This window comes from Ambystoma mexicanum, chromosome 2p (genome assembly GCF_040938575.1).
Source record: "Ambystoma mexicanum isolate Mex_15411 chromosome 2p, UKY_AmexF1_1, whole genome shotgun sequence".
In the NCBI taxonomy this organism is placed as follows: Eukaryota; Metazoa; Chordata; class Amphibia; order Caudata; family Ambystomatidae; genus Ambystoma; species Ambystoma mexicanum.
Genome location: NC_090923.1, coordinates 199,950,538 through 199,973,670, shown reverse-complemented (window position 1 = coordinate 199,973,670; position 23,133 = coordinate 199,950,538). Strand labels below are relative to the sequence as shown.

At 45.2% G+C, this 23,133-nt stretch overlaps 1 protein-coding gene across 1 annotated transcript in view; it reads left to right on the top strand.

Moving 5' to 3' along the window:
• Window positions 1–23,133, top strand: part of LMCD1 (LIM and cysteine rich domains 1) — a 379,546-nt gene that overhangs the window by 77,259 nt on the left and 279,154 nt on the right. The window lies entirely within an intron of this gene.

Genomic DNA, 23,133 nt, shown 5'->3' with positions numbered 1-23,133 from the left:
AGACTTAGATTGAGGACCATTGTTTTTTCTTCTTTGTGAAAGGTTTTAATTTCGAAACCATAACACAATAAATAAATGATAAATAGTAATGTGTTTGGCATTCTTCTCTTGCAGATGCCACATGAAAACAAAACTTCTCATTTTAAAATCAAACATGCAATGTATTAATTACAATATTTCACTTTCATTGGAGGAACACATGTTGTTTCATAACATCAAACAGTTGAAAAAAGAGGATCACAGAAAGGTCTGCCACACAATTAGAATTGTGAGGCTTCCCCGCTGACTTCAGATGTGACTATCACAGCTTCTAGTGTAATTATCCACGCAATTGAAATGTGTTTGATAATCACAGCACAACACTCGATGGGTTTCCTGTAAATGTTTGGGCAGTATGGCCAGTACTATACCCCTATCCCATTTCCAAAAGCAACATCACCTGTAGAGTTTTTTGTTTTTTTTGTCTTAAAGTGTTCAGTGTACTGGTTTCTGTTTCACAGGAGAGGCTTGGGAACATTTTAGATGGTAAGATTGTTAGGCAGAATCCTGTGCAGTTCCCTTGGGGTCCACTGCAAGAAGATTAAGACTACAGGAGTAAGCAGTAAACCCAATTGGTAGCAGTCCGTACCACCCAGATTTACCTGGTAGCTGTGGCTGAGCAGTCAGACTTCTCTCAAGAAGAGTTAGGCAGTATACAGAGGATACACAATAGGGCCAAAAACACAGTAGCACCCACAAACGCTGACAAGAGCTTTGTATCAAAATTATATAATTATTTATTTAACACACTTTAGAAAATACACTAGCACTATTAATCAAAAGCAAGTTCCAACACAATCAGAAAAGTATTTACACCTCCCTTAGCAATTACTAGACAAGTCTAAGTTAAGACACTACTTTTTGTCAAAACAGAGGTGAGCGCGTAACTTAGATGGCACTCCAATAATTAGGTTAAAGGGAGAGAAAAAGGCAGGTCATAAAAAATAAAGCAGATCCCAACACTTTTAAGAGACAAAATCAAGTTACTGAAGGCAGGGTATACTGTAGAGCCAAAGTTCATAGGCCAGGCCCACTTTGAATGGAGCAAGGCAAAATGTGCCCAAGATCACACGGTTTAGCAATGCATTCAAGTCTTTGTAGAAATGTTCAAAAGAGGTTGGGGTGGTTCAAAAGACAAAGTTAAAAGGTCTGGGGGCCAACCCAGTTGGAAAGCCAAGGATTTAAGCGTCACCTTGGGCAAACCGAAGAAACGGAGGCCAGGTAGAACACAGTATCTTAAAGAGTGAGGAGGCTCCAGCAGTGGCAGTTGTTCCTAGCAGAAGGTGCAATTCATGGTGTCGACCCGGGGAAGAGAGGATCTCGTTGAGGAGGAAATTTGGAGTCGATGCACTGCCCAGGGAAGAAACCAGCCACGGAGTTCATCGGTGAAAAGGTGTGTTCCTAGTATTCGCGGTCACAGTGATGCAGCTTGGCTATCAGGACGCCGGGGTGCTTGGCACGGGCGATTCGACCAAGAGACGTCCTGGAAGGTGAAATGGCGAACTGGTTGATCCCATCAGCTCAGAGGGAGAAGACTCGTCCAGCAGAAGATCTCCTCTTGTCGTCGGGAAAGTGGTGAGGTCGTTGCAGCAGGGCTCCACCGGTGGTGTCGTCGTTGAAGATGGCTCAGCTTCTTCCCTCTTTGGATTTCTTAGGTCCTGTGGCGACTTCTGAATCCCAAACTTCCAGTCCCAAAAGCCCTTCTTTTATGTAGAAAAAACCCCATTCAACAGCCTAGCTGTCACTCAAACATGCTAAGTGGTGAGCCGGGCGGCTCACCACTGGCCCAATTAGAACAGAGTGTGACTTGAGTTGCTAAGGCAACGCAGTCCAGGATGCCAATTCCCCCACCCACACATCCTGTGGAACCAAGACAGAGTGGCACCAGTTGGAGGGCTTCTGTAGAGAAGCCCGCCATAAAGTGGAACAAAGGGCCCGACCTTGGTTGGAGTTACAGAGACGGACATGAACGCCATTTTAGAAAAGAGTTCTGGCAAAAAGACCCAACCGTTGAATTAATATTAAATAAATGAACCAGTGGTATCTTTAACATTGCACCAAAAAGTGGTGCGTTTAAAATCAATGGGAAAATCCCATAGGAAATATTCTGTTGGAATATTTTGCGTGGTAACCACTGCGACCAGCCAGAAACTCAACAAGGGGGGACTGGACAGTGCCCCCTTGAAAACAGACCCGGGGGCAATCGAATTAACCCCTTCCAGTACTTCCACAATATGATGGTTTGTACTGGTTCTGTTCACAATTTTGGACTAGTAAAGACAATGGAGACTTTACATGCCCTGGGAGACAGTAGTCAGTCCCAGGGTATGGAGTCTATGTTTGGGAGTCACTATACACCTCTGTGTTACTGCACTGAGGGTGCTGTGTAACACATACACAAAAACAGATCATATCCTATGGAGTAAAAGACCCTATAGCCCATAAGCACACAAAAAGTCAAAGAAATACTTTAAATCATGCCTAGGAGTGGGAGGAAAAGAGTCTCACTCTTAGCAGGAGAAAAAAAAACAAACCCCAAAATCCAGCAAAGCTGCTGGGGGACTCACTAGGTTTGGGAAATTAGCCTTATAAGAGAATTCTCCCTAACAAAGATGTTTCCACACCCTGGGGAAGAGAGAGGTTCTCCATGAGTAAATCAGTCAATATCTCGGCTGCTTGGGAAACATGTCTTACACTAAAAAGTTCCATTTGCCGAGGTGTACTAATTCACATTCACCGACCACAATAGCTGTGTGCCCTTAGGAAATTTCATTGAAGTGGGGATAAAAAAGAATTGTATTGAGTTGTCCTACTTCACTTTGGCAATGGCAGCTTGGAGCTAGAAACACGTCTATTTTTACCTCGTGCCAAGCATGCTGTCATGCAGGCTGTCCCCTGCCCTGGTCCTCGTTTGACATGCGAGGAAGCATCCGGAGCCTGCGACTTCTCCTGAAATCTCTCCATTCTCTATCTCCCAACACGTAGTGGGCACTGACAGGCTGGAATGCAATATCAGCAACCACAGCAGGTGCCGCTGATCCCTGCTCTACTCAAGCTGTGGATTCTTTGAAAAGGCTGTGATATTTCCAGGCTGAAATGCAATCTTCATTTCTGCACACTGTTTCCTCTCATGATAGATTATCCAGAACCCATGCCTTTTTTGCAAAAAGAGAATCACGTTAGTAAGAAGTATACACGCTTAACAGTTTGTTTTTTCTTTTTAGTTTAATGTGTGTCACGATCCAGTGTTTTTACATTTGTGTATGCCTCACCTCGTGAACATGTATTTTAGTCTGCATTTTTAAAGATGTTTGCTATAAATCTATGATTATCACCCCTGCATCACCGGCATACCAGGCCAGCAATGGTGCCAGGGCCATGGCGATGGCTCAGGGACGTTACCGGCCTTATATGACAAGGACAAGGGGCTGGCTGCTATTCACACTTCAGGGCTTTGTCCAGGGGGCAAATATATACATTTTTAATGTTAAATGGGCTCTGTGCGTATTGTGTGTAGCCACTCTGCCGTAAAAATTAAAACAAATAACAAGATGGCCACCACCATAGAAAATAGAAACGGGATCAAGTCTCTGTCCTGTTTCCATGGTAACCACAAATTGCGAAGGAAGATCTGGAGCTGGGAGCCCCAGCAGGTACTTTGGGAGGGGGCAAATGGGGGATGACATGCTGAGAATGTGGGGTGTCCTGGGAGAATGGAGGGTATCAGCAGTGGATGTGGGCCCCCAGGGAGTAGCGACACCTGTAGATGGGCCTCGGGTGGCTGGGAAAATGTGTGTAGTATACTGTGTGTTCTCCCCCTTGTTTCCAGCCACCTGATTGGCTGAGCACCTTTCCCCGGATGCAAATAAAAGTTACTAAACAAAACCTCATGAATACATCAGTGTTACAAAAAAAATATGAAAACGTCCCCTATGTGTAATTGTATTGATTTGCATCATAAAATGTATCAATGTTTTTTCATCGTAAAATTAATGATGTCCTGTTGACTCCTATTACACGCACATACTGTAAGGCGGACACACGAGACTATGGGCCTCATTACACGGTAGGCGGTAACCATGGCGCTATTAGCGCTTCTTGCCGCCGGTATTTTACCGTGTCCGCCTTGGTGGATGGCGGAATTACCGCCCTACTCCAAGGTGAGCGGGGGCGGTAATTCCCCATTCACCAAGGCTCTTCCCCATTCCCATTTTTGCCCCATAGGGCATAATGGGAATGGGGAAGGTGCTAGCTCCGAGGTCCCTTTGCGGCACTCTACTTAACAGCTGGTAAAACCAGGGTACCATTACCGGTACCAGTAAACCCCTACCGCCTACCGTGTAATGAGGCCCTATATAGCTTAAATTTCTACTTTATTTCGAACTGCCTCTTCCACCCTGAGGCTCCTCCTCTTCTTCCTCTAACAGGCTGCCTCTTAAGGGTGCAGTTACATTCCCTGTAACATATCCTTTCCCATTAATGCAAATTCAACAATTTGGCAATTCAGTACATTAACTTATTTATCTTTTTGTTTATGCGTTGGCCATGTTTCAGTCTTAATTTGAGCTGTTAGGTGGTACTTTAGTCCCACATTCTGTGAGAGAAATGTAAGCTTTGGAGTGCAGAATGAAAGGAATCCTTGGTAGATGAATGCTTTTCCCCATCACCACACTCAAGCCATCGGCTGGTCACCTGGAGCCTTCCCTCGAATTAAAATGAATTAGTGAAGGGGCCTAAGTAACGGCACGTGATCAAGGATTAATCCCCCTCACAATGCCAGAGAGGAGAGCAGCAATGCTGTACAATGCAACAGAAATGTGGATTAACTTGGCTGCTCCCCATCGAAACCAAATGAAGCACGTTGCTCTGCTCTGCGCCGCGTGCACACACCTGCCGTGGGCGTCATAAAGGTCCTTTCCAGTAATTAAACTTAATTTAAGAAAAGGAAAGAAGCATTAGTCCTTGCATCATGTGACTGGCGTACATGTTGGGAAATGTCTTTTGGAGCTAGAGGCGAGAGCAGGGCTCTGCTCTCCCGAATGGCATTGCGAGCTGCCTCCCCAATCATGTTGCAATTTCAAAGATGTGTTGTTATCATTAGAGTAGCAGGATAAAGCTTCGCGTATCTTCCAACAAGAAAGATGCACAGTAAATTGACAGAATTTCATCCATCCCGTTAGTAATTCTGTCAATTATTTGGTTCCCATATTTCTGGGAGGACATGCGTTGTTAGCATTTAATCTAAGCACTTTACGATGAATACCATCTTTAAACTGAGGTTTAGCACAGTGTTTAGCACGGTGTTGACTATGCCTATTACATAAAATAACAGACCATCCCAATGTTTTTATGTAGTGCTGCATTGCTATTGTTTCCATGTCATGTGATTATAAGTGTAATTATTACCAAATGTACTGGTACCACATATAGGAAACTTGGAAGAATGCAGGGTTAGGTATGCCCGCTGCCATTCATTCCTGCAGCTGCAGGCCACACACACATTTCTGAGGCAACCACTTAATATTCCGAGTAACCTTGCTGCACCTGCCATAATGCTTTATAAGCTATGGCGAAAATAGCAAAGTATATAATGCCAGTATGAAATGTACTAGCTATCAGTGGTATCAAATATACCAATTTAGCAGGACGAGGCCTGGCTGGGTTAAGTCTTCCAATTTGGCTACTGCCCTGCTGGGGGTGTGCAGATGGTGCTATGCACAGTGGGTGCTTGGTAGGGAGTGGATTCCAGCAGACGTGCTGTGGCAGGTATGTGCAGGGGTGACATCCTTCGCCTCACCGTTCCACCTGGCTTTCTCAAGTCCCCATTCTTGGTTTCCTACTTCTCTCAACATTCACTCCGTGCCCTGCGTGTCTCCTACTCCTCTCCATGCCCTGTGCTGTGTGCTGCCATCCTCCCCTCCTTTCCTTCCAACTGCCTTATTCCTTGCACCATTCATGGTTTCTCCCATTGCTCCTCAGTCTCCTTTATGTGCCCTGCACTAAATGCTGCCACTCCCACCCTGTTCTTCCCCATGCCATCTCTGTCTCTCCTCCTTTTCACCTCCTCCTTTCCATTCCCCTCTTCGCCCTGTATTTCTCTTGCTATTCTTTGTGCACAGCTTGTTGTCAGGTGTGCTCTGCCTCTTCTCCATCCCAGTACAGCATTATATGATAAAATACTGCATTTACTGTGAGGAGATGCGCTGCGGGCTACAATTGTGTTAGATGTAGTATCTTTTATGTCTACAATAATTCCAAAAAACGGGGGGAATTGATGATCGGCCCTGATGGAAGTTTGCGCCAAGGCCACCTGTATTTGTATTTGGGTGTTTGGGAGACAATCGAATATCTTTAACTTGCACAATGCATCTATCTGTGATTGCATCACTGATTACGCTAGATATCTGTTTAATCCGAGATCTGATTCAGGGCCCCAACCAGAATTCTCCTGGCTGACAATCAAACAGCAATTTGTTGGAATCCCTTAGTGTCGATGATGCAAATAGAGCTAGAGAACTGTGAGGAAAGCAATCACTCCATGCCTCAACAAAATTAACTTTAAGAGTAGTGTAAAAAGGCTGATGTCACTCACTCTTAATTCAAGCTTCCCTTATTTTATTTTTTATTTTTTGATTTACTTGTATATAATCAAAAACAGATTTTTACAAGAGCGATTTCCACTCAGAACTATTTGCGATGACATCACAAAGGGGACGACAGTTTGTAGTTTGTAGTATGGCCCACAGTCTTAGGTGTTAAGTAGGCGAGAACCCGACGTCCGTGCTCGATTTTGTCTTTTCCATTGCCAGGTTCAGACGTTTTGCAGCTGCTGTGTGCCATCGAGTCTTTTAGCCTGTAATAAGGCGATTCCACCAGATAGCTTCATTGCCAGCGAATAAGGTAACCGTCAGAGAACTGAAATAGGCAGTCCTGGCTTGATGCAGAGCAGGGCAGTGCATCAGCAGGTGTTTTACAGATTCAATCTCTTCCGGATTCTGACAGAGTCTGCAAGTTTTTTCCTTTGAACCGGCTCTGATCGCAAAAACTTCTTGCGGCAGTAGGACGTTTAGACGGGCTTTCAAAAAAGTTCACATCAGTGATTTACTGGGGTATCTTTTACAGTATACCATTGGTTCTTTCAGCTTGTTAATGTTCGTAGGAAGGTGGAGTAATAGTTTGTTAGATGTTTCTTTTTTCAATAATAGTAATCCAGTCCCAAAATTCCAGTTCTGTTTTTATCCTGGTCAGATTATTCTTCAGTTCTTCTTCAGTACAGGCTTCCCTTATTTTGATCCTCATTTAGTTTTACTTGCAGCTCAATTGGTTCTGCCAGTTTACACTATTCTGACCTTGTTGGGGCTCTGGGAATGTCTAAAAAAAAAATTCAGAACACACCTGAAATACGTTTAAGTACCCCTCGATCAAGCCTCTCACCAGTTGCACTGAAAACAGGACAGACTGCCCCGACTGAAGAAACCAGCACTTGACTCAGAAATAACTGGCCAACTATGACCCATCAGGCTCCTGCCTTCCTTGGCAAGGTGATAGAGAAGAAAGTCTTCACCCAGTTCCACACACTGATCATGCTCCTCATTCTTCTACAGGAACGAAAACCAGTGTGCAGAGCAGCGTTCATCACAGTGAATGCCAGTGAATGCCAGAATCCATGTTATTGATGACAGCACCCCCCCCTCCACCATCCTGGACAAAAGGGGACTCTGTGTACTCGATCACCTTCAGTTATCTGCTACTTTAATACTGTTGATTATGAAGCTCTCCCTCAATATCCGTGGCATCTGTATGGGTTTCAATGGAACAATGCTGCAGTGTTTCTCCCCCTACCACCCCACCAATAACACACTGATCCAGATGGGCCCTAACAGACCCCATTGTGACCCAGTGACATCTGAAGGTACACAAAGCTTTATTGCTAAAGTATATTTCACATAATACCGCCTAATAACGAACATTGGCCAAAGCGCATTCGCATCGCACTGAAAATCACATTTGAATTAACCTGAATAAGGCTGACTACGCCGCCATTTTAAAATCATCCTCCATTTTGATTAACTCCTGTTTCTGCCTCATGTTAAACTTTGTCTTTTTGGCTCTAGCAGAAAAAAAATAACTTTATACTGTGTCAACATACATAAACATGTTGTGGCTGCTGAAAGTGCATTGTTTGTCCTTCACTAAGAAACCTTGGAGCTAAACTAGAGTTGAACTGAACAGTAATTTTGATATTGTCTGTATCAATAGCATCATCCCCGTGCAACACTGGAACAGAATGTTGAATTGCTGAAACCGTGTGCCTTTGCAGAAATCTGTTTGTACGTTCCTTGAAACTGGATTAAATTTAAGCTTGAAAACAAATGTTGCCATTGTATCATAGGTGCAGAAAAACATGAATAGTGTTTGAGGAAAACATTGAACAATGTATAGTTGTTTAAACCTGCAATAGTTATGTGAACTGGCTACGAACCCTTAATTAATATGCAAATCGAAGATGGGCTGGACGATGTAAACGGGACTGTGGAAAATATATATAAACCTGTGTCTTTGTAATGTCCAGCACTCTCCCCCCTTACAGTGTCTGCTGGTACGCACTGCAAGGCATTGAGATCCAGATAGCTATCTGACCAATAAACTGTACATGTACTTTTGAACTTGTGACTGGTGCATTTTATTTTTGGTGGTATTAAGCCAACATTTTTCTTTTGATCTTTCATTATCATCTCTCAAGTCATCTTCAATATTTACATGCAATGCCTCCATGATCTCCTCACTAATATGGACATCAAGAAACACTAATACGAAAATGTAAAGCAGCAAACCTAAATCTCAATTGCACCAATGCAATGCATCAAATTAAGCAGTGCCTTTCTCCCCTCCAATCCTGGATGTCAAGTGCCTCCTTGAAGCTCAACCTGACAAAAACCAAATTCACTCTCGCATAAAACCCTGCCAATCATGTCCAAGTCCAGAAATGCATAACTAAATGGAAGCTCAACAAATTCACGCCTCAGCATGCCCATTGCAAAATGTCTAGATTTTAGCATTGACTCTGATCTTCTCCTCAAAATATAGGCTGACAAGAAGTTCCAAACAGTATGATACCTACTCACACTTATCTGTCAAATCTTTCATGGCCACCCCAAATGTCGAAACTGTTGCATAAACCTATTAATCTTCTGCATGGGTGTTGGCAATGCTCTAATTGCAGGTGTCACAAGTGAGATCTTGGTCTCTCTCAAAGTCATTCTGCACACTACAAAAAACTACATCATATGTCTGATCAATTTCCAGTATGCCACACCCCATATGAAAGCATGTATCCTGTTCAAGATAACTTGCATCACCCAGTAAGCACTCACAGCCTATACAACATGCTATGGGGATGAGAAAACTCACCATTGCCAGGTGTCAATAGACCAGCAAAAGTCATGCTATTGCAAGAATGGAAGCAAACAACTACCAGCTGGAAGAACTGTCGAGCAGACCTTTTACTGCTTCACACACTGTCTCCGGAACAAGCTACAAACACTGATTTTACCAGGCATCCTTAGCGGGTCCCGCGAGCACACCAGGGTGCTAACAACCTCTATGGAGGATCAATTGAGAATGGGAATGGGTTCCTTGAATGAGGAATTACCGGGCCCTCCAAGGTCAGAATGGCCCGGTAATTCCTCATTCAAGGAACCCGGACCCGGTACCCAGTAATAGTGGCATGGATACCTCCTAACTTGTAATGACCCCCTATGTCGATTCTGTTGATAATTCAATACGGAATGAGGAATTCATGTATTAAACACACCAAAAAGGCTCTGCTTCACCTATAGGGAACTGCCCGAAGTGCCGGCTCATCTGGTAAATGTGTGCCACATTCCTCGGACAATATGGGGCTATTCATTCAGTTAATGCCCTTTGCAGCTTGAACTATTGACCAATGTTATTGACACAGTATGCAGTAACAGCACTTTTCGGTATACATTGTACTGCAAATACCTGTAAAGTCAATACTTCAATAGGTTATGACAAAGAATGATGAAAACTGATTTTCAATTATGGATCTCTTTAGTTTTGGCTATTAGGTGGCACTGAAAGCGCTACCTTTAAGCCAAACTATTGTCAATAAAATAAGATCTTTAACAAAGGAGCTTGAAATAGGGGCTTTGAATGAGCGTCTCAAATGCTTTTCAATGCCATGTGACATACAAGGATGGAATTGTGTTGTTTGAATATGTTGTCGGGGGGAAATTCTGCCGGGGTCGGCCGGGCCGTCCGCAGACCTCCGGGCAGGGAGGCCCCAACTCCTCCCGTATATCCCAGATGAGATAGAGTATGAGACACACACAAGGAGCAAGGTGACTCTGCTGTTTATTAGACAAAACGGCAGGGATGGGTCAAGGAGCGTACGCGTTCGTCCTGACACACACACAATCGTGGGGCTCGCAGGCCCTTTTACTGTATTATGACGCGCTACTTGCGTCACTTCAGAAAGTTAACAAAAAACCTATCGCCACTCTTAATTGGTTGCTCGAGTGGTAGGGTTAGTATAGCACACATATAGAGAACGATGTTAGTGGACAAAGGGTAGTCAGGTGGTATATCTGGGTTGTCCCTACAATTAGATACATGAGAATTGTTACATGATGACTCCTGGGGATTGGTTAACATTACTGACGTCAGTGATAGGAGCCCCATGTTCTGATTGGTGCGCCCGTGAGCTTCCCAGCCTGGGACCACCGCTGTTCCCAGCTCTCGGTGTACCTGCAAGTTGCAACAATGTTTCACTATGGGTACGTGCAGACAATGTGAGGACTTATTCATAGCTGGAAGGCTGACCGCTCCCACTGTCGCAGATGTCCATTGAGCCTTTCATGTGTATCTGCCTGTGTCCCGTAGCGATAGATCCAGACGTCTCTACTCTCCTGGGTTTGGCATCTCGTCAGGTTCGGCTTGGTCACGTGGGGAGGGACCGTGAAAGAGGCAGAATTCTGCACAATTAATATTGTTTTTCCACTGCGCGTCTGGTTTAATTTGCCGGTGTGACTTTAACGTTGGTGCGCGGAGTACGAGGTTGCAACATCGTGCCTTTGATGATTTGTTCTTGGAATGTGGGTTTGCAACATTGCGACCTTGGCTGGTTGCTCCACCGGGCTCCTTCTGCAGGATCAGCAACCTGACTCTTGCTATGTTAATGTCCACGGGAGCTCTTGTTTGAGGCCTACTCGGCCTGGTGCATAAGTAGTCCGTTTGGTGCATAGGTGCTTTAGGTTATAGTAGCATATAATTCCATGACCAGTATCGTGTCTCCATTATACCTCTCATGGTGGTAACGGGTTTCAAGAGAAGCGTGAGCAAGCGTTATAGATGAGTTCATGACGCGTCTTGCGTTTCTGCATTCTGAAAGCCTATGTAAAAATAATAAAGATGCACGTCCGTGAATATGCCTGTCGTCTACGTCATAGCACCGAGTATATTCTTCGTGTAGATTGGTGTGGGAATGTTCAGTGTGTATATTTGTACAGATGTGCTTCCCGTTGTCTAGGTCGCCATGGCATCTCTAATGACGTGTAGATTTTAGTCTAGCTGATCCGTGCCGCAGGTGTCGGCATGGCCAGTGCGGGCTGCTGGGCAGGCAGATGGACACATCCGTATGTTCCTGTACCAGGGTACCTGGTCGTCTGGTAAATGGACAAACTCTTCTCGCGGTGGGTGTCTGGGTCGTGACCCTCTAGGCCAAGCGCGAGAGGTGAAGGACGGGAGCCTGGTCTTCCATTCTCCCACTTCAGTCCCCCCTCTGGTCGACTTGTCGACCACAAACATATCCTTCTCGTTATCTCCTCTTACTCTCCATATCTTAGTTATTCCTCCGAGATGTCCATAATGGTTTACATGATCTTCAAATGACCAATACATATATTCACAGGTTCCTCCAGGAGTACAGTATACCCATCTTCCTATGTAGCTCCTGGGGTTCCTCGGGTTCTCGATCTTCACTGATGGTGGGTCTAGATGGTTGGTGATGATTTGGGTGCGCAACTTCTCCCTCTCCTGTATTATCACACCTGTATGCTGGCCGTCATCTGCTGGCATTAAGGGGTGCATTCCCACCACTTCCAGCAACTCGTCAGTCGTGCGTGCCTTCCGGGCCTTCCAAAATCTAATTATGATCAGAGTAGCTCCAGCCAAAATAGTACAACCCACTATTATTTTCAGTCCATCTGACAGCCAGGATGGCATCCATGACCATAATAGTGAAAACCAGCTCTTATCCTTGTTTACACCGTTACTTTCATCCATCATTTTGGAGTGCATCTGGGCCAATTGTGAAACTGCTTCTGTCAGTGTACCATTGTCAGCATCGTTGGCAGGTATGAACGTGCAGCAAGATTGTCCTATCTTTGCACAAACTCCTCCTTCCATTGCTGTGAGAAGGTCCAATACATATCTGTTCTGGAGTGCTACCATCCTTACAGCTCGCAGCTCCTCTTTAATTGCGTTAAACCCATTTACTGTGGAATTGATGGTCATCATTAGTTTCCATCTAGTTATTTGGAGCCATTTTGCGTTTGCGTAAGCCTGCAGTCCCGGATGTATTATTGAGGAGAAGAACATTGCTGCTCTGCTGAATAGTCTGTGTTCTGGCGGTATTGATGTTAGTGCCGTTTCCGACCTTCCCCACAGGTAATTTCCTGTCAGTGGCTCTCCTTGTCTTTTTCTCCTATTTAGGACAGTATCATTGCTGTTGGTCCTGTTCCCTTGCTCCTCCTGAAGTGGTGCAGATCTCTTTCTTCTCTTATCCCCTTCATCCATTTTAGGAAATTTCGCCACATTGACATGCTTCTTAGGTACCACTAGTGATGGTACATTGACGTGTACCATTGTGCACACACCATTACACAGGGGAGGCAGTGTATGGTATGCCTTTTCTCCACAGGCCCAATAATGGTCCATTATTACTGCTGTTCCCGCTCCCCCCTCAGGTAACTCCATCACGCTTGCACAATTGGTGTTATATCCTACGTCCACCTCTCCTTTATGCTGGTAGCATACCTTGGGCGCAGTCAATGGTAGTATTGTTATTGGGTCTTCATCTTCTTCTACCCACGTGAGCATTGGTACATACTTGATCCACGTCGTCCAACATCGGTGATTGTGTGTCTCGATGGTTGAGATAGTTTCTTTTGTTACCATGTTGCTGCCAATCACTCCTATCTCCCAGCTGTTGTCCAGATACACCTTTCCTGTTATCGTCACCAGCGGCCTCTCCCAGCATCCTTGTTTACCCGGAACTTCAGTGGCGTACCAATCACATGGTAGATACTGAAGTGTTACTTTCTTTGTTTCTCCTTTTGCAGGGCCACTTGTTATGTATTTGAATGCTTCAGCATGTAAACTGGTCTTGTGATAACTCAAATAGGTCTTGAGGAAGTTGTTTTCATATGGGTATGAGTCTCGTGTTTTCCATGTCATGTGCACTACTGTTCCTTGAAATCTTCCTTTCGTTTGGAACAGTGCCAAGTATATTATGCACTGTGCTGTCTTTTCATCTATTTCTGTGGCAACAAATGTTCGTGAAGCGCTCATGGCGTATGGTATTAATGAGCAAACGTAGCAGCTATCCTCAGTTGTCTGCTTACCAATGCGGGTCATGTGTTGGTACCATATGTTGTTTGTGACGTGTGCTGAATCTTGTATATAATTATCAATACCTTTATTGTCTGAGTATGTGCTGCGTTTAACTCTATTTTGCTTGGGTGCAATGTTACTATTACCACCTGACGTAACACCTGTTGCAGCAGGGAACGGGGGTATATTAGGTTTGGGTGCAGCAATAAAATTGATAGCATAGCTGTACTGCCAGACAGAGGCAGCCAAGAACCCGGTGATCATAAAAATCCCTATTATTTTTATTACATATGCTAATCTCACCGGCATTTTGCTCTTACCTTGCTGCAGTCCTGGCAGCGTATTCTTGCGACGTTAAAGTTGCCCGCCTAAAAATTCTCAAAAATGCTCGTTATTAAATGTTAGTTTTGTTTCCTTTAAGCTCTCCCTATCAAATAGTCATTCAGTGCCCAGACGAAGAGCTGCTCCCACGCTACTCTAAGTGATCGGTCTCTTAGGACCGGCAAGTATGGGCGGAGGTGGGGCATGGAATATTCTATGGCCAGGAGGAAGGCTGTGTAGTAGACACGTACCCTTCTCCTTTTTAGGTATGTTGGCCTTTTTATTTCGTATACAAATTGGTGTGACAATTCTTCTGGGTAGTTATCGTCTGGGAGTACCATCTACGCCTGGACAGTGAACTTGTTAGTTAGCTTTTTCTTGACAATACAATATTACGCAGTTCCTGTATGTGCGAGAGAAACAAGAGAACATTCACGTGTATTTGTGCAGGCAATGTCTTTCAGTTTAAGTTAAAATTGTACTTGGGAGTCAATGGGCGGAGGGTTTGGGCTCAGATGTCGGAAGTATTTTTACTCTTTGAACGTGTGACCATGGGGTGGGCAGTATGGGGATCACCCCTTTCTTCGTCAGTTATTGTCTCCGGGGTAGCTGGGTAGTGGCACGGTAAGGGAACAATTGGGTCGTTGTCTGTGGTGGAACTTCCTTCCGCTGTCGGGGATGTTGTTGCTGTTCTTCCAATGGACCTGTCGTTGGCGCTGGGGCGGGTCTGCAGTTTGTAGATCTTTACATCATGTAGGTGGTTCCAGGCACGCTTGTCCTTTAGTTTTACTGCTCTTGTTGATACGTCCTCTACCAGATGGGGGCCGGTGAACCTCTTATCGTTCCATTTTCTATTGAAATTGCGAAGTAGCACGTGGTCACCTTTGGCAAGTTTGCACAAGTTCTCCTTTTCCAATTCTGTACTTGCGCCTTCTTCTTGATTGCTGGTAGACCCGCCCCGTGTGCGCTCGAGCTGTTGAGACACAAACACGACACTAGTAATCAAAGAAGACACATATTGATACATTTCATCACCTAACACACTCGCTGAACTTTCGTGGTCAGTGAATGCCCTTGACGTTGGGGTTAGGGGAAGGCGCATTTGACGTCCAGTAACCACCTCGTGAGGGGTGAGGTGGTGGTCGGACCCTGGCCTATTCCTTAATTCGAATAGGGCTAACGGAAGGCAATACAACCAACTTTTCTTTGTTGTTTGTTGTATTTTTGCAATTGCCTCCTTCAATAAGCCATTCAGGCGTTCACATACACCATTAGCCTGTGGGTGGTATGCACATGCAAATTTGTGTTTTATGCTCAGCAGGGATGTGATATGCTGGAACATTTCGTTTGCGAAATGCAGGCCATTGTCTGATCTTAACACCTCGCACACTCCCCACCTGGGGAAGACCTCCCTTACTAGGAATTTGGCTGCTCTAAATGCATCTGGGTGTGAACAGGGCCCTGCTTCAATCCACCTAGAAAATGGGCATAGTACTACAATCATATACCTATTACCTTGACATATGTTGATCATATCAACATAGTCAATGTGAAGGTGCCGAAAAGGTCCTTCTGGCCGGGGTATGGTACCTCTTATCACTTTTAGAGTATGACCGGCCGTAAACTGTTGACATGTGAGACAATTGCTGATAAAATTTGACACATGAGAATTTAACTCAGGACAAAACCAATCTTCTCTAATTCGTGCTGCAATTATTTCCTTGCCTGTATGGGCTGGGTGATGTAATTGGCTCAGGGCGGTATTTAAGAGTGCCAACGGTATTACAACTTTCCCAGTGCCACCCTGGCGCCATAGTGCGTCGGTTGGTGACATTGTACATCCTCTTTTTACCCATATTTCTTTTTCGGCCATTGGTGCAGCCGCTTGTAGCTCCATAATCTGTGTGGCTGGGAGATGGGTGTACCCTTCTCTTATTAACATCTCCCTAGCCATTCCCCTCCATCTCCCTCTCTGTGAGTCTGTGGGGTTCCATATCTCACCAAAGTATGCAGCATATTTCGCATGTGCGTCTGCTGCTGCATTCCCTTTTGAGACGTGGTCTTCACCATTGGTGTGTGCGGTGCATTTGACTAGGGCTAGTTCTTGGGGGTCGTTTATTACTTCAATTAGTTCAGCCAACAAGAGGGCATGTTGCACTGGAGTGCCATCAGCTCTCCTAAACCCTCTTCTTCTCCATTTTGATAACCCTGTGTGGAAAGTGGATGTAACATATGCACTGTCGGAATATATGGTTACTCGTTTGTTAAAACTTTCCTTTAATGCCAATATTAGTGCAACCAGTTCCGCGGCTTGAGCAGAGTAATGCTGTGGTAATTGTACACACTTCATAGCCACACACACTGGCGCCTCCATCATTTTTACTACTGCTGCCCCAGTCCTTCGTATCCCATCTCCTTGATCAATAGTTGATGACCCATCAATAAACAAAAGCTCTCCTCCCTCTAGTGCGTTTTCTTCAACTTTTCTAGTACATGAGTACATTTCAGTTGTTTGGGTGCAGTCGTGGGCGTAATATCCCTCCTCAATTACTTCTGCTAGGAACCTTGCAGGGTTAACCGTGCTACATCTAACAATTGCTAGTTCAGCTCTAGACAAAATGATCTCATAACCTGATGCCCTCTGTGTCGTTAGTGTGGACTTGGGTTTATTCAATATTGCAAATAGTGCATGTTCCACAAACAGTGTAGTTGGACACCCCATGGTTATTGCTGATGCTTTTTCCACTGCAAAAGCAGCTGCAGCGAGACCTTGTTCGCAAGGGAAGTGGCCTAACATCACAGGGTCTAAGTGACCGCTGTAAAATGCTACTGGTTTATAGCCCATGCTCGTTTTTTGGGCCAATACTGCTTTCATCACTGCTGAGTCGCAATGTGAAAATATAAAAAAGCGTCGCTCATAGTCTGGGGATGCCAGTACTGGAGCAGTTGATATCGCGTCTTTCAATTCGTCAAAGGCCTCCCTCATTTCCATAGTCCACCCCAACTTTTTCTCCCCTTTATTGGCATCCCTCAAACCCTCAAGCAGGGGTCCTATGTATGAACTGTAATCAAATACCCATGCTCTACAGTAGTTGCACAGCCCCAGAAACTGCTGCAGTTCTCTCACAGTCTGTGGCACGGGAGTACTTGAAATGGCCTGTGCTCTTTGTGGTGCAATCTTTCTTCCATGTTGCGATATCAGTTGGCCAATGTAAAGTACCTGTTCCTGACAGTATTGTATCTTTTCCATGTCTACCTTGTACCCCTTTTCAGCCAATATTGTCAACATTTTTAAGGAGTCCTCTCTACATTTACTTTCGTTTGTACTGCAAATTATTATGTCATCCACATACTGTAACACTGTGCTTTCCACCTCAACGTTACCCAAATCCATCTGTATTACTCTATTGAAAATTGAGGGTGATTCACAATACCCCTGTGGTAATCTGGTATGTTTCCACTTTGTATTTCGGTAAGTGAAGCTTGTCAAATCTTGTGAGTCTGGGTGTAATGGTATTGAGAAAAAAGCATTTTTAAGGTCAATCACTGTAAATCGTGATGCTTCTGCTGGAATGCCACACAATATTGTGGCCGGGTTTGCTGTTACTGGATACTCTGCTTCTACTATGTTGTTCAAGGGCCTGAGGTCCTGTATGAAGCGCCAAGACCCCCCTTTAGCCTTGCGCACCGGGTACACAGCTGTGTTACATGGTGATTCTGAGGGGACCAATATGCCATTGTTTATAAGGGCCGTTATGGTTTCATATATGCCCTCATCTGCCTCTTTTGACAATGGGTACTGTTTCACTCTTGGTAGTATGGCACCTTTTTTCAATTTTATCCTTACACCCCCTATGCTTTTTATGCATCCCACGTCATAAGGGCTAATAGTCCATAATGATTTGGGCACCTTTGACATATCCTCCTTAAAGAATGGGACTGGGGTGCCTGCGGGTGCCTCAAGTGCCATTGCAATTTTCTGTGCTACTTGTTTGTGAGCCACTCTTAGCCATATTTCTACACTCATCATGAACACCATTTCACCTTCCTCCTTTTCTTCTGAGAACAGCTCTTCATCTGACACCTGGGTCAGCCTACATCCTTCTGCTAGTGCTATCACTGCCCTCCATGCTCTCCCTTCTTTATCTTGGGCGTGCACAGCAACATAATCAGCTGTTGCAATAATGCTCTCGATGTCCATTACAAACACCTTTCCTTCTGGTTCATTAACTGGTGTTTCTGGTCGGAACAGATAGGCTGCTGGCCTCCTCCATATTTTCCCTTCTATCCCTGGCATCCATGCAAATGCCATGTCTGTGCCATACTGGAATAGCTCGCCATCTACTGGCTCCGGGGGCAAATTCTGCCGGGGTCGGCCGGGCCGTCCGCAGACCTCCGGGCAGGGAAGCCCCAACTCCTCCCGTATATCCCAGATGAGATAGAGTATGAGACACACACAAGGAGCAAGGTGACTCTGCTGTTTATTAGACAAAACGGCAGGGATGGGTGAAGGAGCGTACGCGTTCGTCCTGACACACACACAATCGTGGGGCTCGCAGGCCCTTTTACTGTATTATGACGCGCTACTTGCGTCACTTCAGAAAGTTAACAAAAAACCTATCGCCACTCTTAATTGGTTGCTCGAGTGGTAGGGTTAGTATAGCACACATATAGAGAACGATGTTAGTGGACAAAGGGTAGTCAGGTGGTATATCTGGGTTGTCCCTACAATTAGATACATGAGAATTGTTACATGATGACTCCTGGGGATTGGTTAACATTACTGACGTCAGTGATAGGAGCCCCATGTTCTGATTGGTGCGCCCGTGAGCTTCCCAGCCTGGGACCACCGCTGTTCCCAGCTCTCGGTGTACCTGCAAGTTGCAACAATATTTCACTATGGGTACGTGCAGACAATGTGAGGACTTATTCATAGCTGGAAGGCTGACCGCTCCCACTGTCGCAGATGTCCATTGAGCCTTTCATGTGTATCTGCCTGTGTCCCGTAGCGATAGATCCAGACGTCTCTACTCTCCTGGGTTTGGCATCTCGTCAGGTTCGGCTTGGTCACATGGGGAGGGACCGTGAAAGAGGCAGAATTCTGCACAATTAATATTGTTTTTCCACTGCGCGTCTGGTTTAATTTGCCGGTGTGACTTTAACGTTGGTGCGCGGAGTACGAGGTTGCAACATCGTGCCTTTGATGATTTGTTCTTGGAATGTGGGTTTGCAACATTGCGACCTTGGCTGGTTGCTCCACCGGGCTCCTTCTGCAGGATCAGCAACCTGACTCTTGCTTTGTTAATGTCCACGGGAGCTCTTGTTTGAGGCCTACTCGGCCTGGTGCATAAGTAGTCCGTTTGGTGCATAGGTGCTTTAGGTTATAGTAGCATATAGTTCCATGACCAGTATCGTGTCTCCATTATACCTCTCATGGTGGTAACGGGTTTCAAGAGAAGCGTGAGCAAGCGTTATAGATGAGTTCATGACGCGTCTTGCGTTTCTGCATTCTGAAAGCCTATGTAAAAATAATAAAGATGCACGTCCGTGAATATGCCTGTCGTCTACGTCATAGCACTGAGTATATTCTTCGTGTAGATTGGTGTGGGAATGTTCAGTGTGTATATTTGTACAGATGTGCTTCCCGTTGTCTAGGTCGTCATGGCATCTCTAATGATGTGTAGATTTTAGTCTAGCTGATCCGTGCCGCAGGTGTCGGCATGGCCAGTGCGGGCTGCTGGGCAGGCAGATGGACACATCCGTATGTTCCTGTACCAGGGTACCTGGTCGTCTGGTAAATGGACAAACTCTTCTCGCGGCGGGTGTCTGGGTCGTGACCCTCTAGGCCAAGCGCGAGAGGTGAAGGACGGGAGCCTGGTCTTCCATTCTCCCACTTCAATGTGTCCCACCCATTTTACATCCATCTGTAAGTCAAATCTATATGATTTTCCTCTAATTTCAACCCATCTTCCCTCAAACTGCAGCCCATTTTTGCACTCTTTAACTGCATTTGTATTATGTGCTGAATTTGTCAACCATTTTTACTTCCAAAATGGGGGCCGTCATGTGTGAATTTTATTAAAAATGTATTTGACTTGATTGATGCTTTTAAACATATTTACTGCGGCTTTTAAGGTATGTTACATATTTGAATGTATTTGGTTTTTGAAATAGAGAAGTTACTGTTAAAGATATGCGTTTTGTAAAATGGCTTTCAAATTGTCCATGTGCTGTTTTGTGGGTGATGTTCAAGTGTCTTGCGATGCAAACACGACCTGATTGGATGTCTAGTTAGTGATGTCAGGCTAATGCAATTGGTTCTTCAGTCTGTGTTTGCTTCTACAAGTAAACCATCTTGTTTCTAGTTTAGGAGGTCGTGGAATTGAGGCAAAAGGAAGATAATCTAACATACCCAGGATCACAGCTGTGTTGTCCAAGTGGGATAGCAGGGATTAGACAAGGGCGGGTTAGGCACTCATGGTCAATAAACCTGCCTGCTGAAATGACTGTGAAGCACCCTTTTCTCCCTGGGGTCTTCCACTCGGGGTCCTGTATAATGCTGTTTGTGGCACTGTGCATGTAGTTAGCGAGAATAACGCATGGACCCACCTGGCTGTTTGATTGGAGGCTGGGGAGCAATGAGGTACCGGTGGAAGGGACCCAAAATTTGGCTCATAATGTGATAGGCACGTGCTATTCTCAGGATTAAAAGTGAACTGTGTCCTCGTGCATGTCTCCATAGCCGTGGGTGGCTAGGAAAAATGTGTGTCTGCCTGTTTATGTATATGCATGCTTCAATATGCATGTTGGGTAGGCTGATGCATACTATCCCATGCATCAGCATAGGAAAATCGCAGGGGATGTCCCTGCTGCACTCACAGTAAAGGGGACTTCAAACAGCGCAGCAACCTGCAACCCTTCACCTCAGAGCACTTACAGTGATGAAGGACAAACCACGCTCTGATACAGTGAGTAACGTATGCACACTTACAGTAGCACTGTTCTTACACCCCATTACACATATTATATTTGGAGCACTCAACACAACCTGCACCCCCCAGTTCTTGTATCAACTTGTTGGTTTTTGCACCCAAAATGCATGCACAAGTATCTCAGTTCTCGCATCAATCTGCACTCCAATGTATCCAGGATTGTGCATGCACCGTGTGTATAATGCACCAGCTTCAAAGGGGGCAACTTGCAGCTTCTGCCCTTGCAGCTCGCTGTATTCCTGAGGCATCCAGAGCTGCAGAAAGTGATATGATATGATAAGTCATTTATAACAAGCCTGTACACAAGTGTTTCTAGGTGCATCAAGACAAGGAGGGGAAAACAGAAGGAGGACAAAGCAACAATCTTACTAGGCCTTGTGTCATTCAGATCATGCAAATGCATTCGAAGTACCCTTATCTAGAGAACACTTGATCCGTCTGTATCCGGTCGCACTTTCATCATGGATTGCATGCCGTGCAGTGCCTGGTGCATAAGTTGTGCCATGTGCCTCTCAATCTGGTGACACCTGAAGCACCTTTTACAAATACACCTGCATTGGGTTCACCTGCGTGAAGAGTAGTTTTGTGCACAGGACACCTCTTCCTCACACGCTTGGTTACCATCACCAGGGACTCTTCGATTTTAGAGTGCTAGTTTGGGCTGTGGAACAAAAGGGATGCATGCAAAGGCTCACTGTGTTGAAACAACTTCTGGTGGGCCAGTGGTCCAGGGATGAATATCGGTTTCTAAACCATCAATCAGCCCCTCACCTCTAGTACACCAGAACGAATCCGAACAGATTGGAAACACAAGCAAATTATAAACCTCCTTGTCAAATTTTGGTTGTGGATCGTTGTTTAGTTGCAACACAGTAAAAATACAATTATTACCCAATGATAAAAGCGGCCGCCCAGTTAAGGTTGTATACACATATCTACTTAATTATTATCACAACAGACAGTTCTAGCACACTTTCAAGAAGGAAAATTGATGCACTTTGGATACTGACAGGATGGTAGTCTGAGAAGTAATTAATCGCAATAGTTCAATGATGCTTGGTTTCAGCACAAAGGGATCAATGGTTCATAAAATGTCACTAGGGGCCTTTAGAAAAGGACCAGGGGGACAGAACCACAAAGTACCTTGTGCTTATAGAAGTTCTTGGTGCTCGACAGGGTTGAGTCAGTTTCAGGGCGCTTTGCGACTCCTACCACAGAGTTCAATATGGGAGACAGCTGCGGGTATCAAGTGGCAGGCAGTTCGGTGAGCGAGGCTGGACGGATGGCTGCAGGCTGGCCTACACGGTGGCTTGTGGTCTGGAATCGTTGTCTCAGTGCTAATTGGTGGGTCAGAAGCATTGGTTGAGGTGTCTCAGACGACGTTAGTGACTGCAACGTGACAACAGTCAGGGTTGCAGTTGGTTGCTGCTCGGCGGGCTCAACTGGCTCGAAAATATCCTTTAAGGCAGACACAGGTTGATGCTTGTCGATGCACTCCTTCTAGCTTCTTCACTGGGCTCGTGTCATCCTTTAAAGCAGATGGCACAACACTGAGGAGTGTGTTTCAGGAAACTGTCTTGTCCTTGGTTATGTTCAGTGACTCTCTGGCACTTCCCACCTAGGAGTCTTGCTTGCAGAGCCTAGCAGAGCACGCTGTGTGCTGGTTGGGTAATGGTTCTGGAGCTGCTGAAGGGTCCTCTGGATTCAGTATCTCCCTCTATTCCCTGGGAGATGTTTAGGAGAGGGATCTTGCTTCCCACTTTGGAAATCCTGGCCTTCCTTCACTGGCGGATGCTGTAAGGCAGATCAGCCAGGGTCCAAATTAGTTCTTCTTGTTACTCCTTGCAAGTCTTCAGCCCTCTTTTAAAGCCGAATTGGCCATAACGATTGGTGTAGGCTAAGCCTACCTTTATGCACCACTCCTGGGTCCACACCAAAAATCTCCTGTATGCATGAGGTCATAACTAGAGTGCTTAGCAACAGAAAAGGTAAAGGGGTGAAAACATGTAATACAAAGTCCCATCATCTTCCTGTCTGTTGTGGATCAAAAGGTCTCTCTAGTTAATTAAGCTCTCTGTGGTTCCTGAATAAAGCGGCAGGTCTCCCTTGAAGCTGCATTGAGAACAAACTTTCTGTTTCCTGCAAA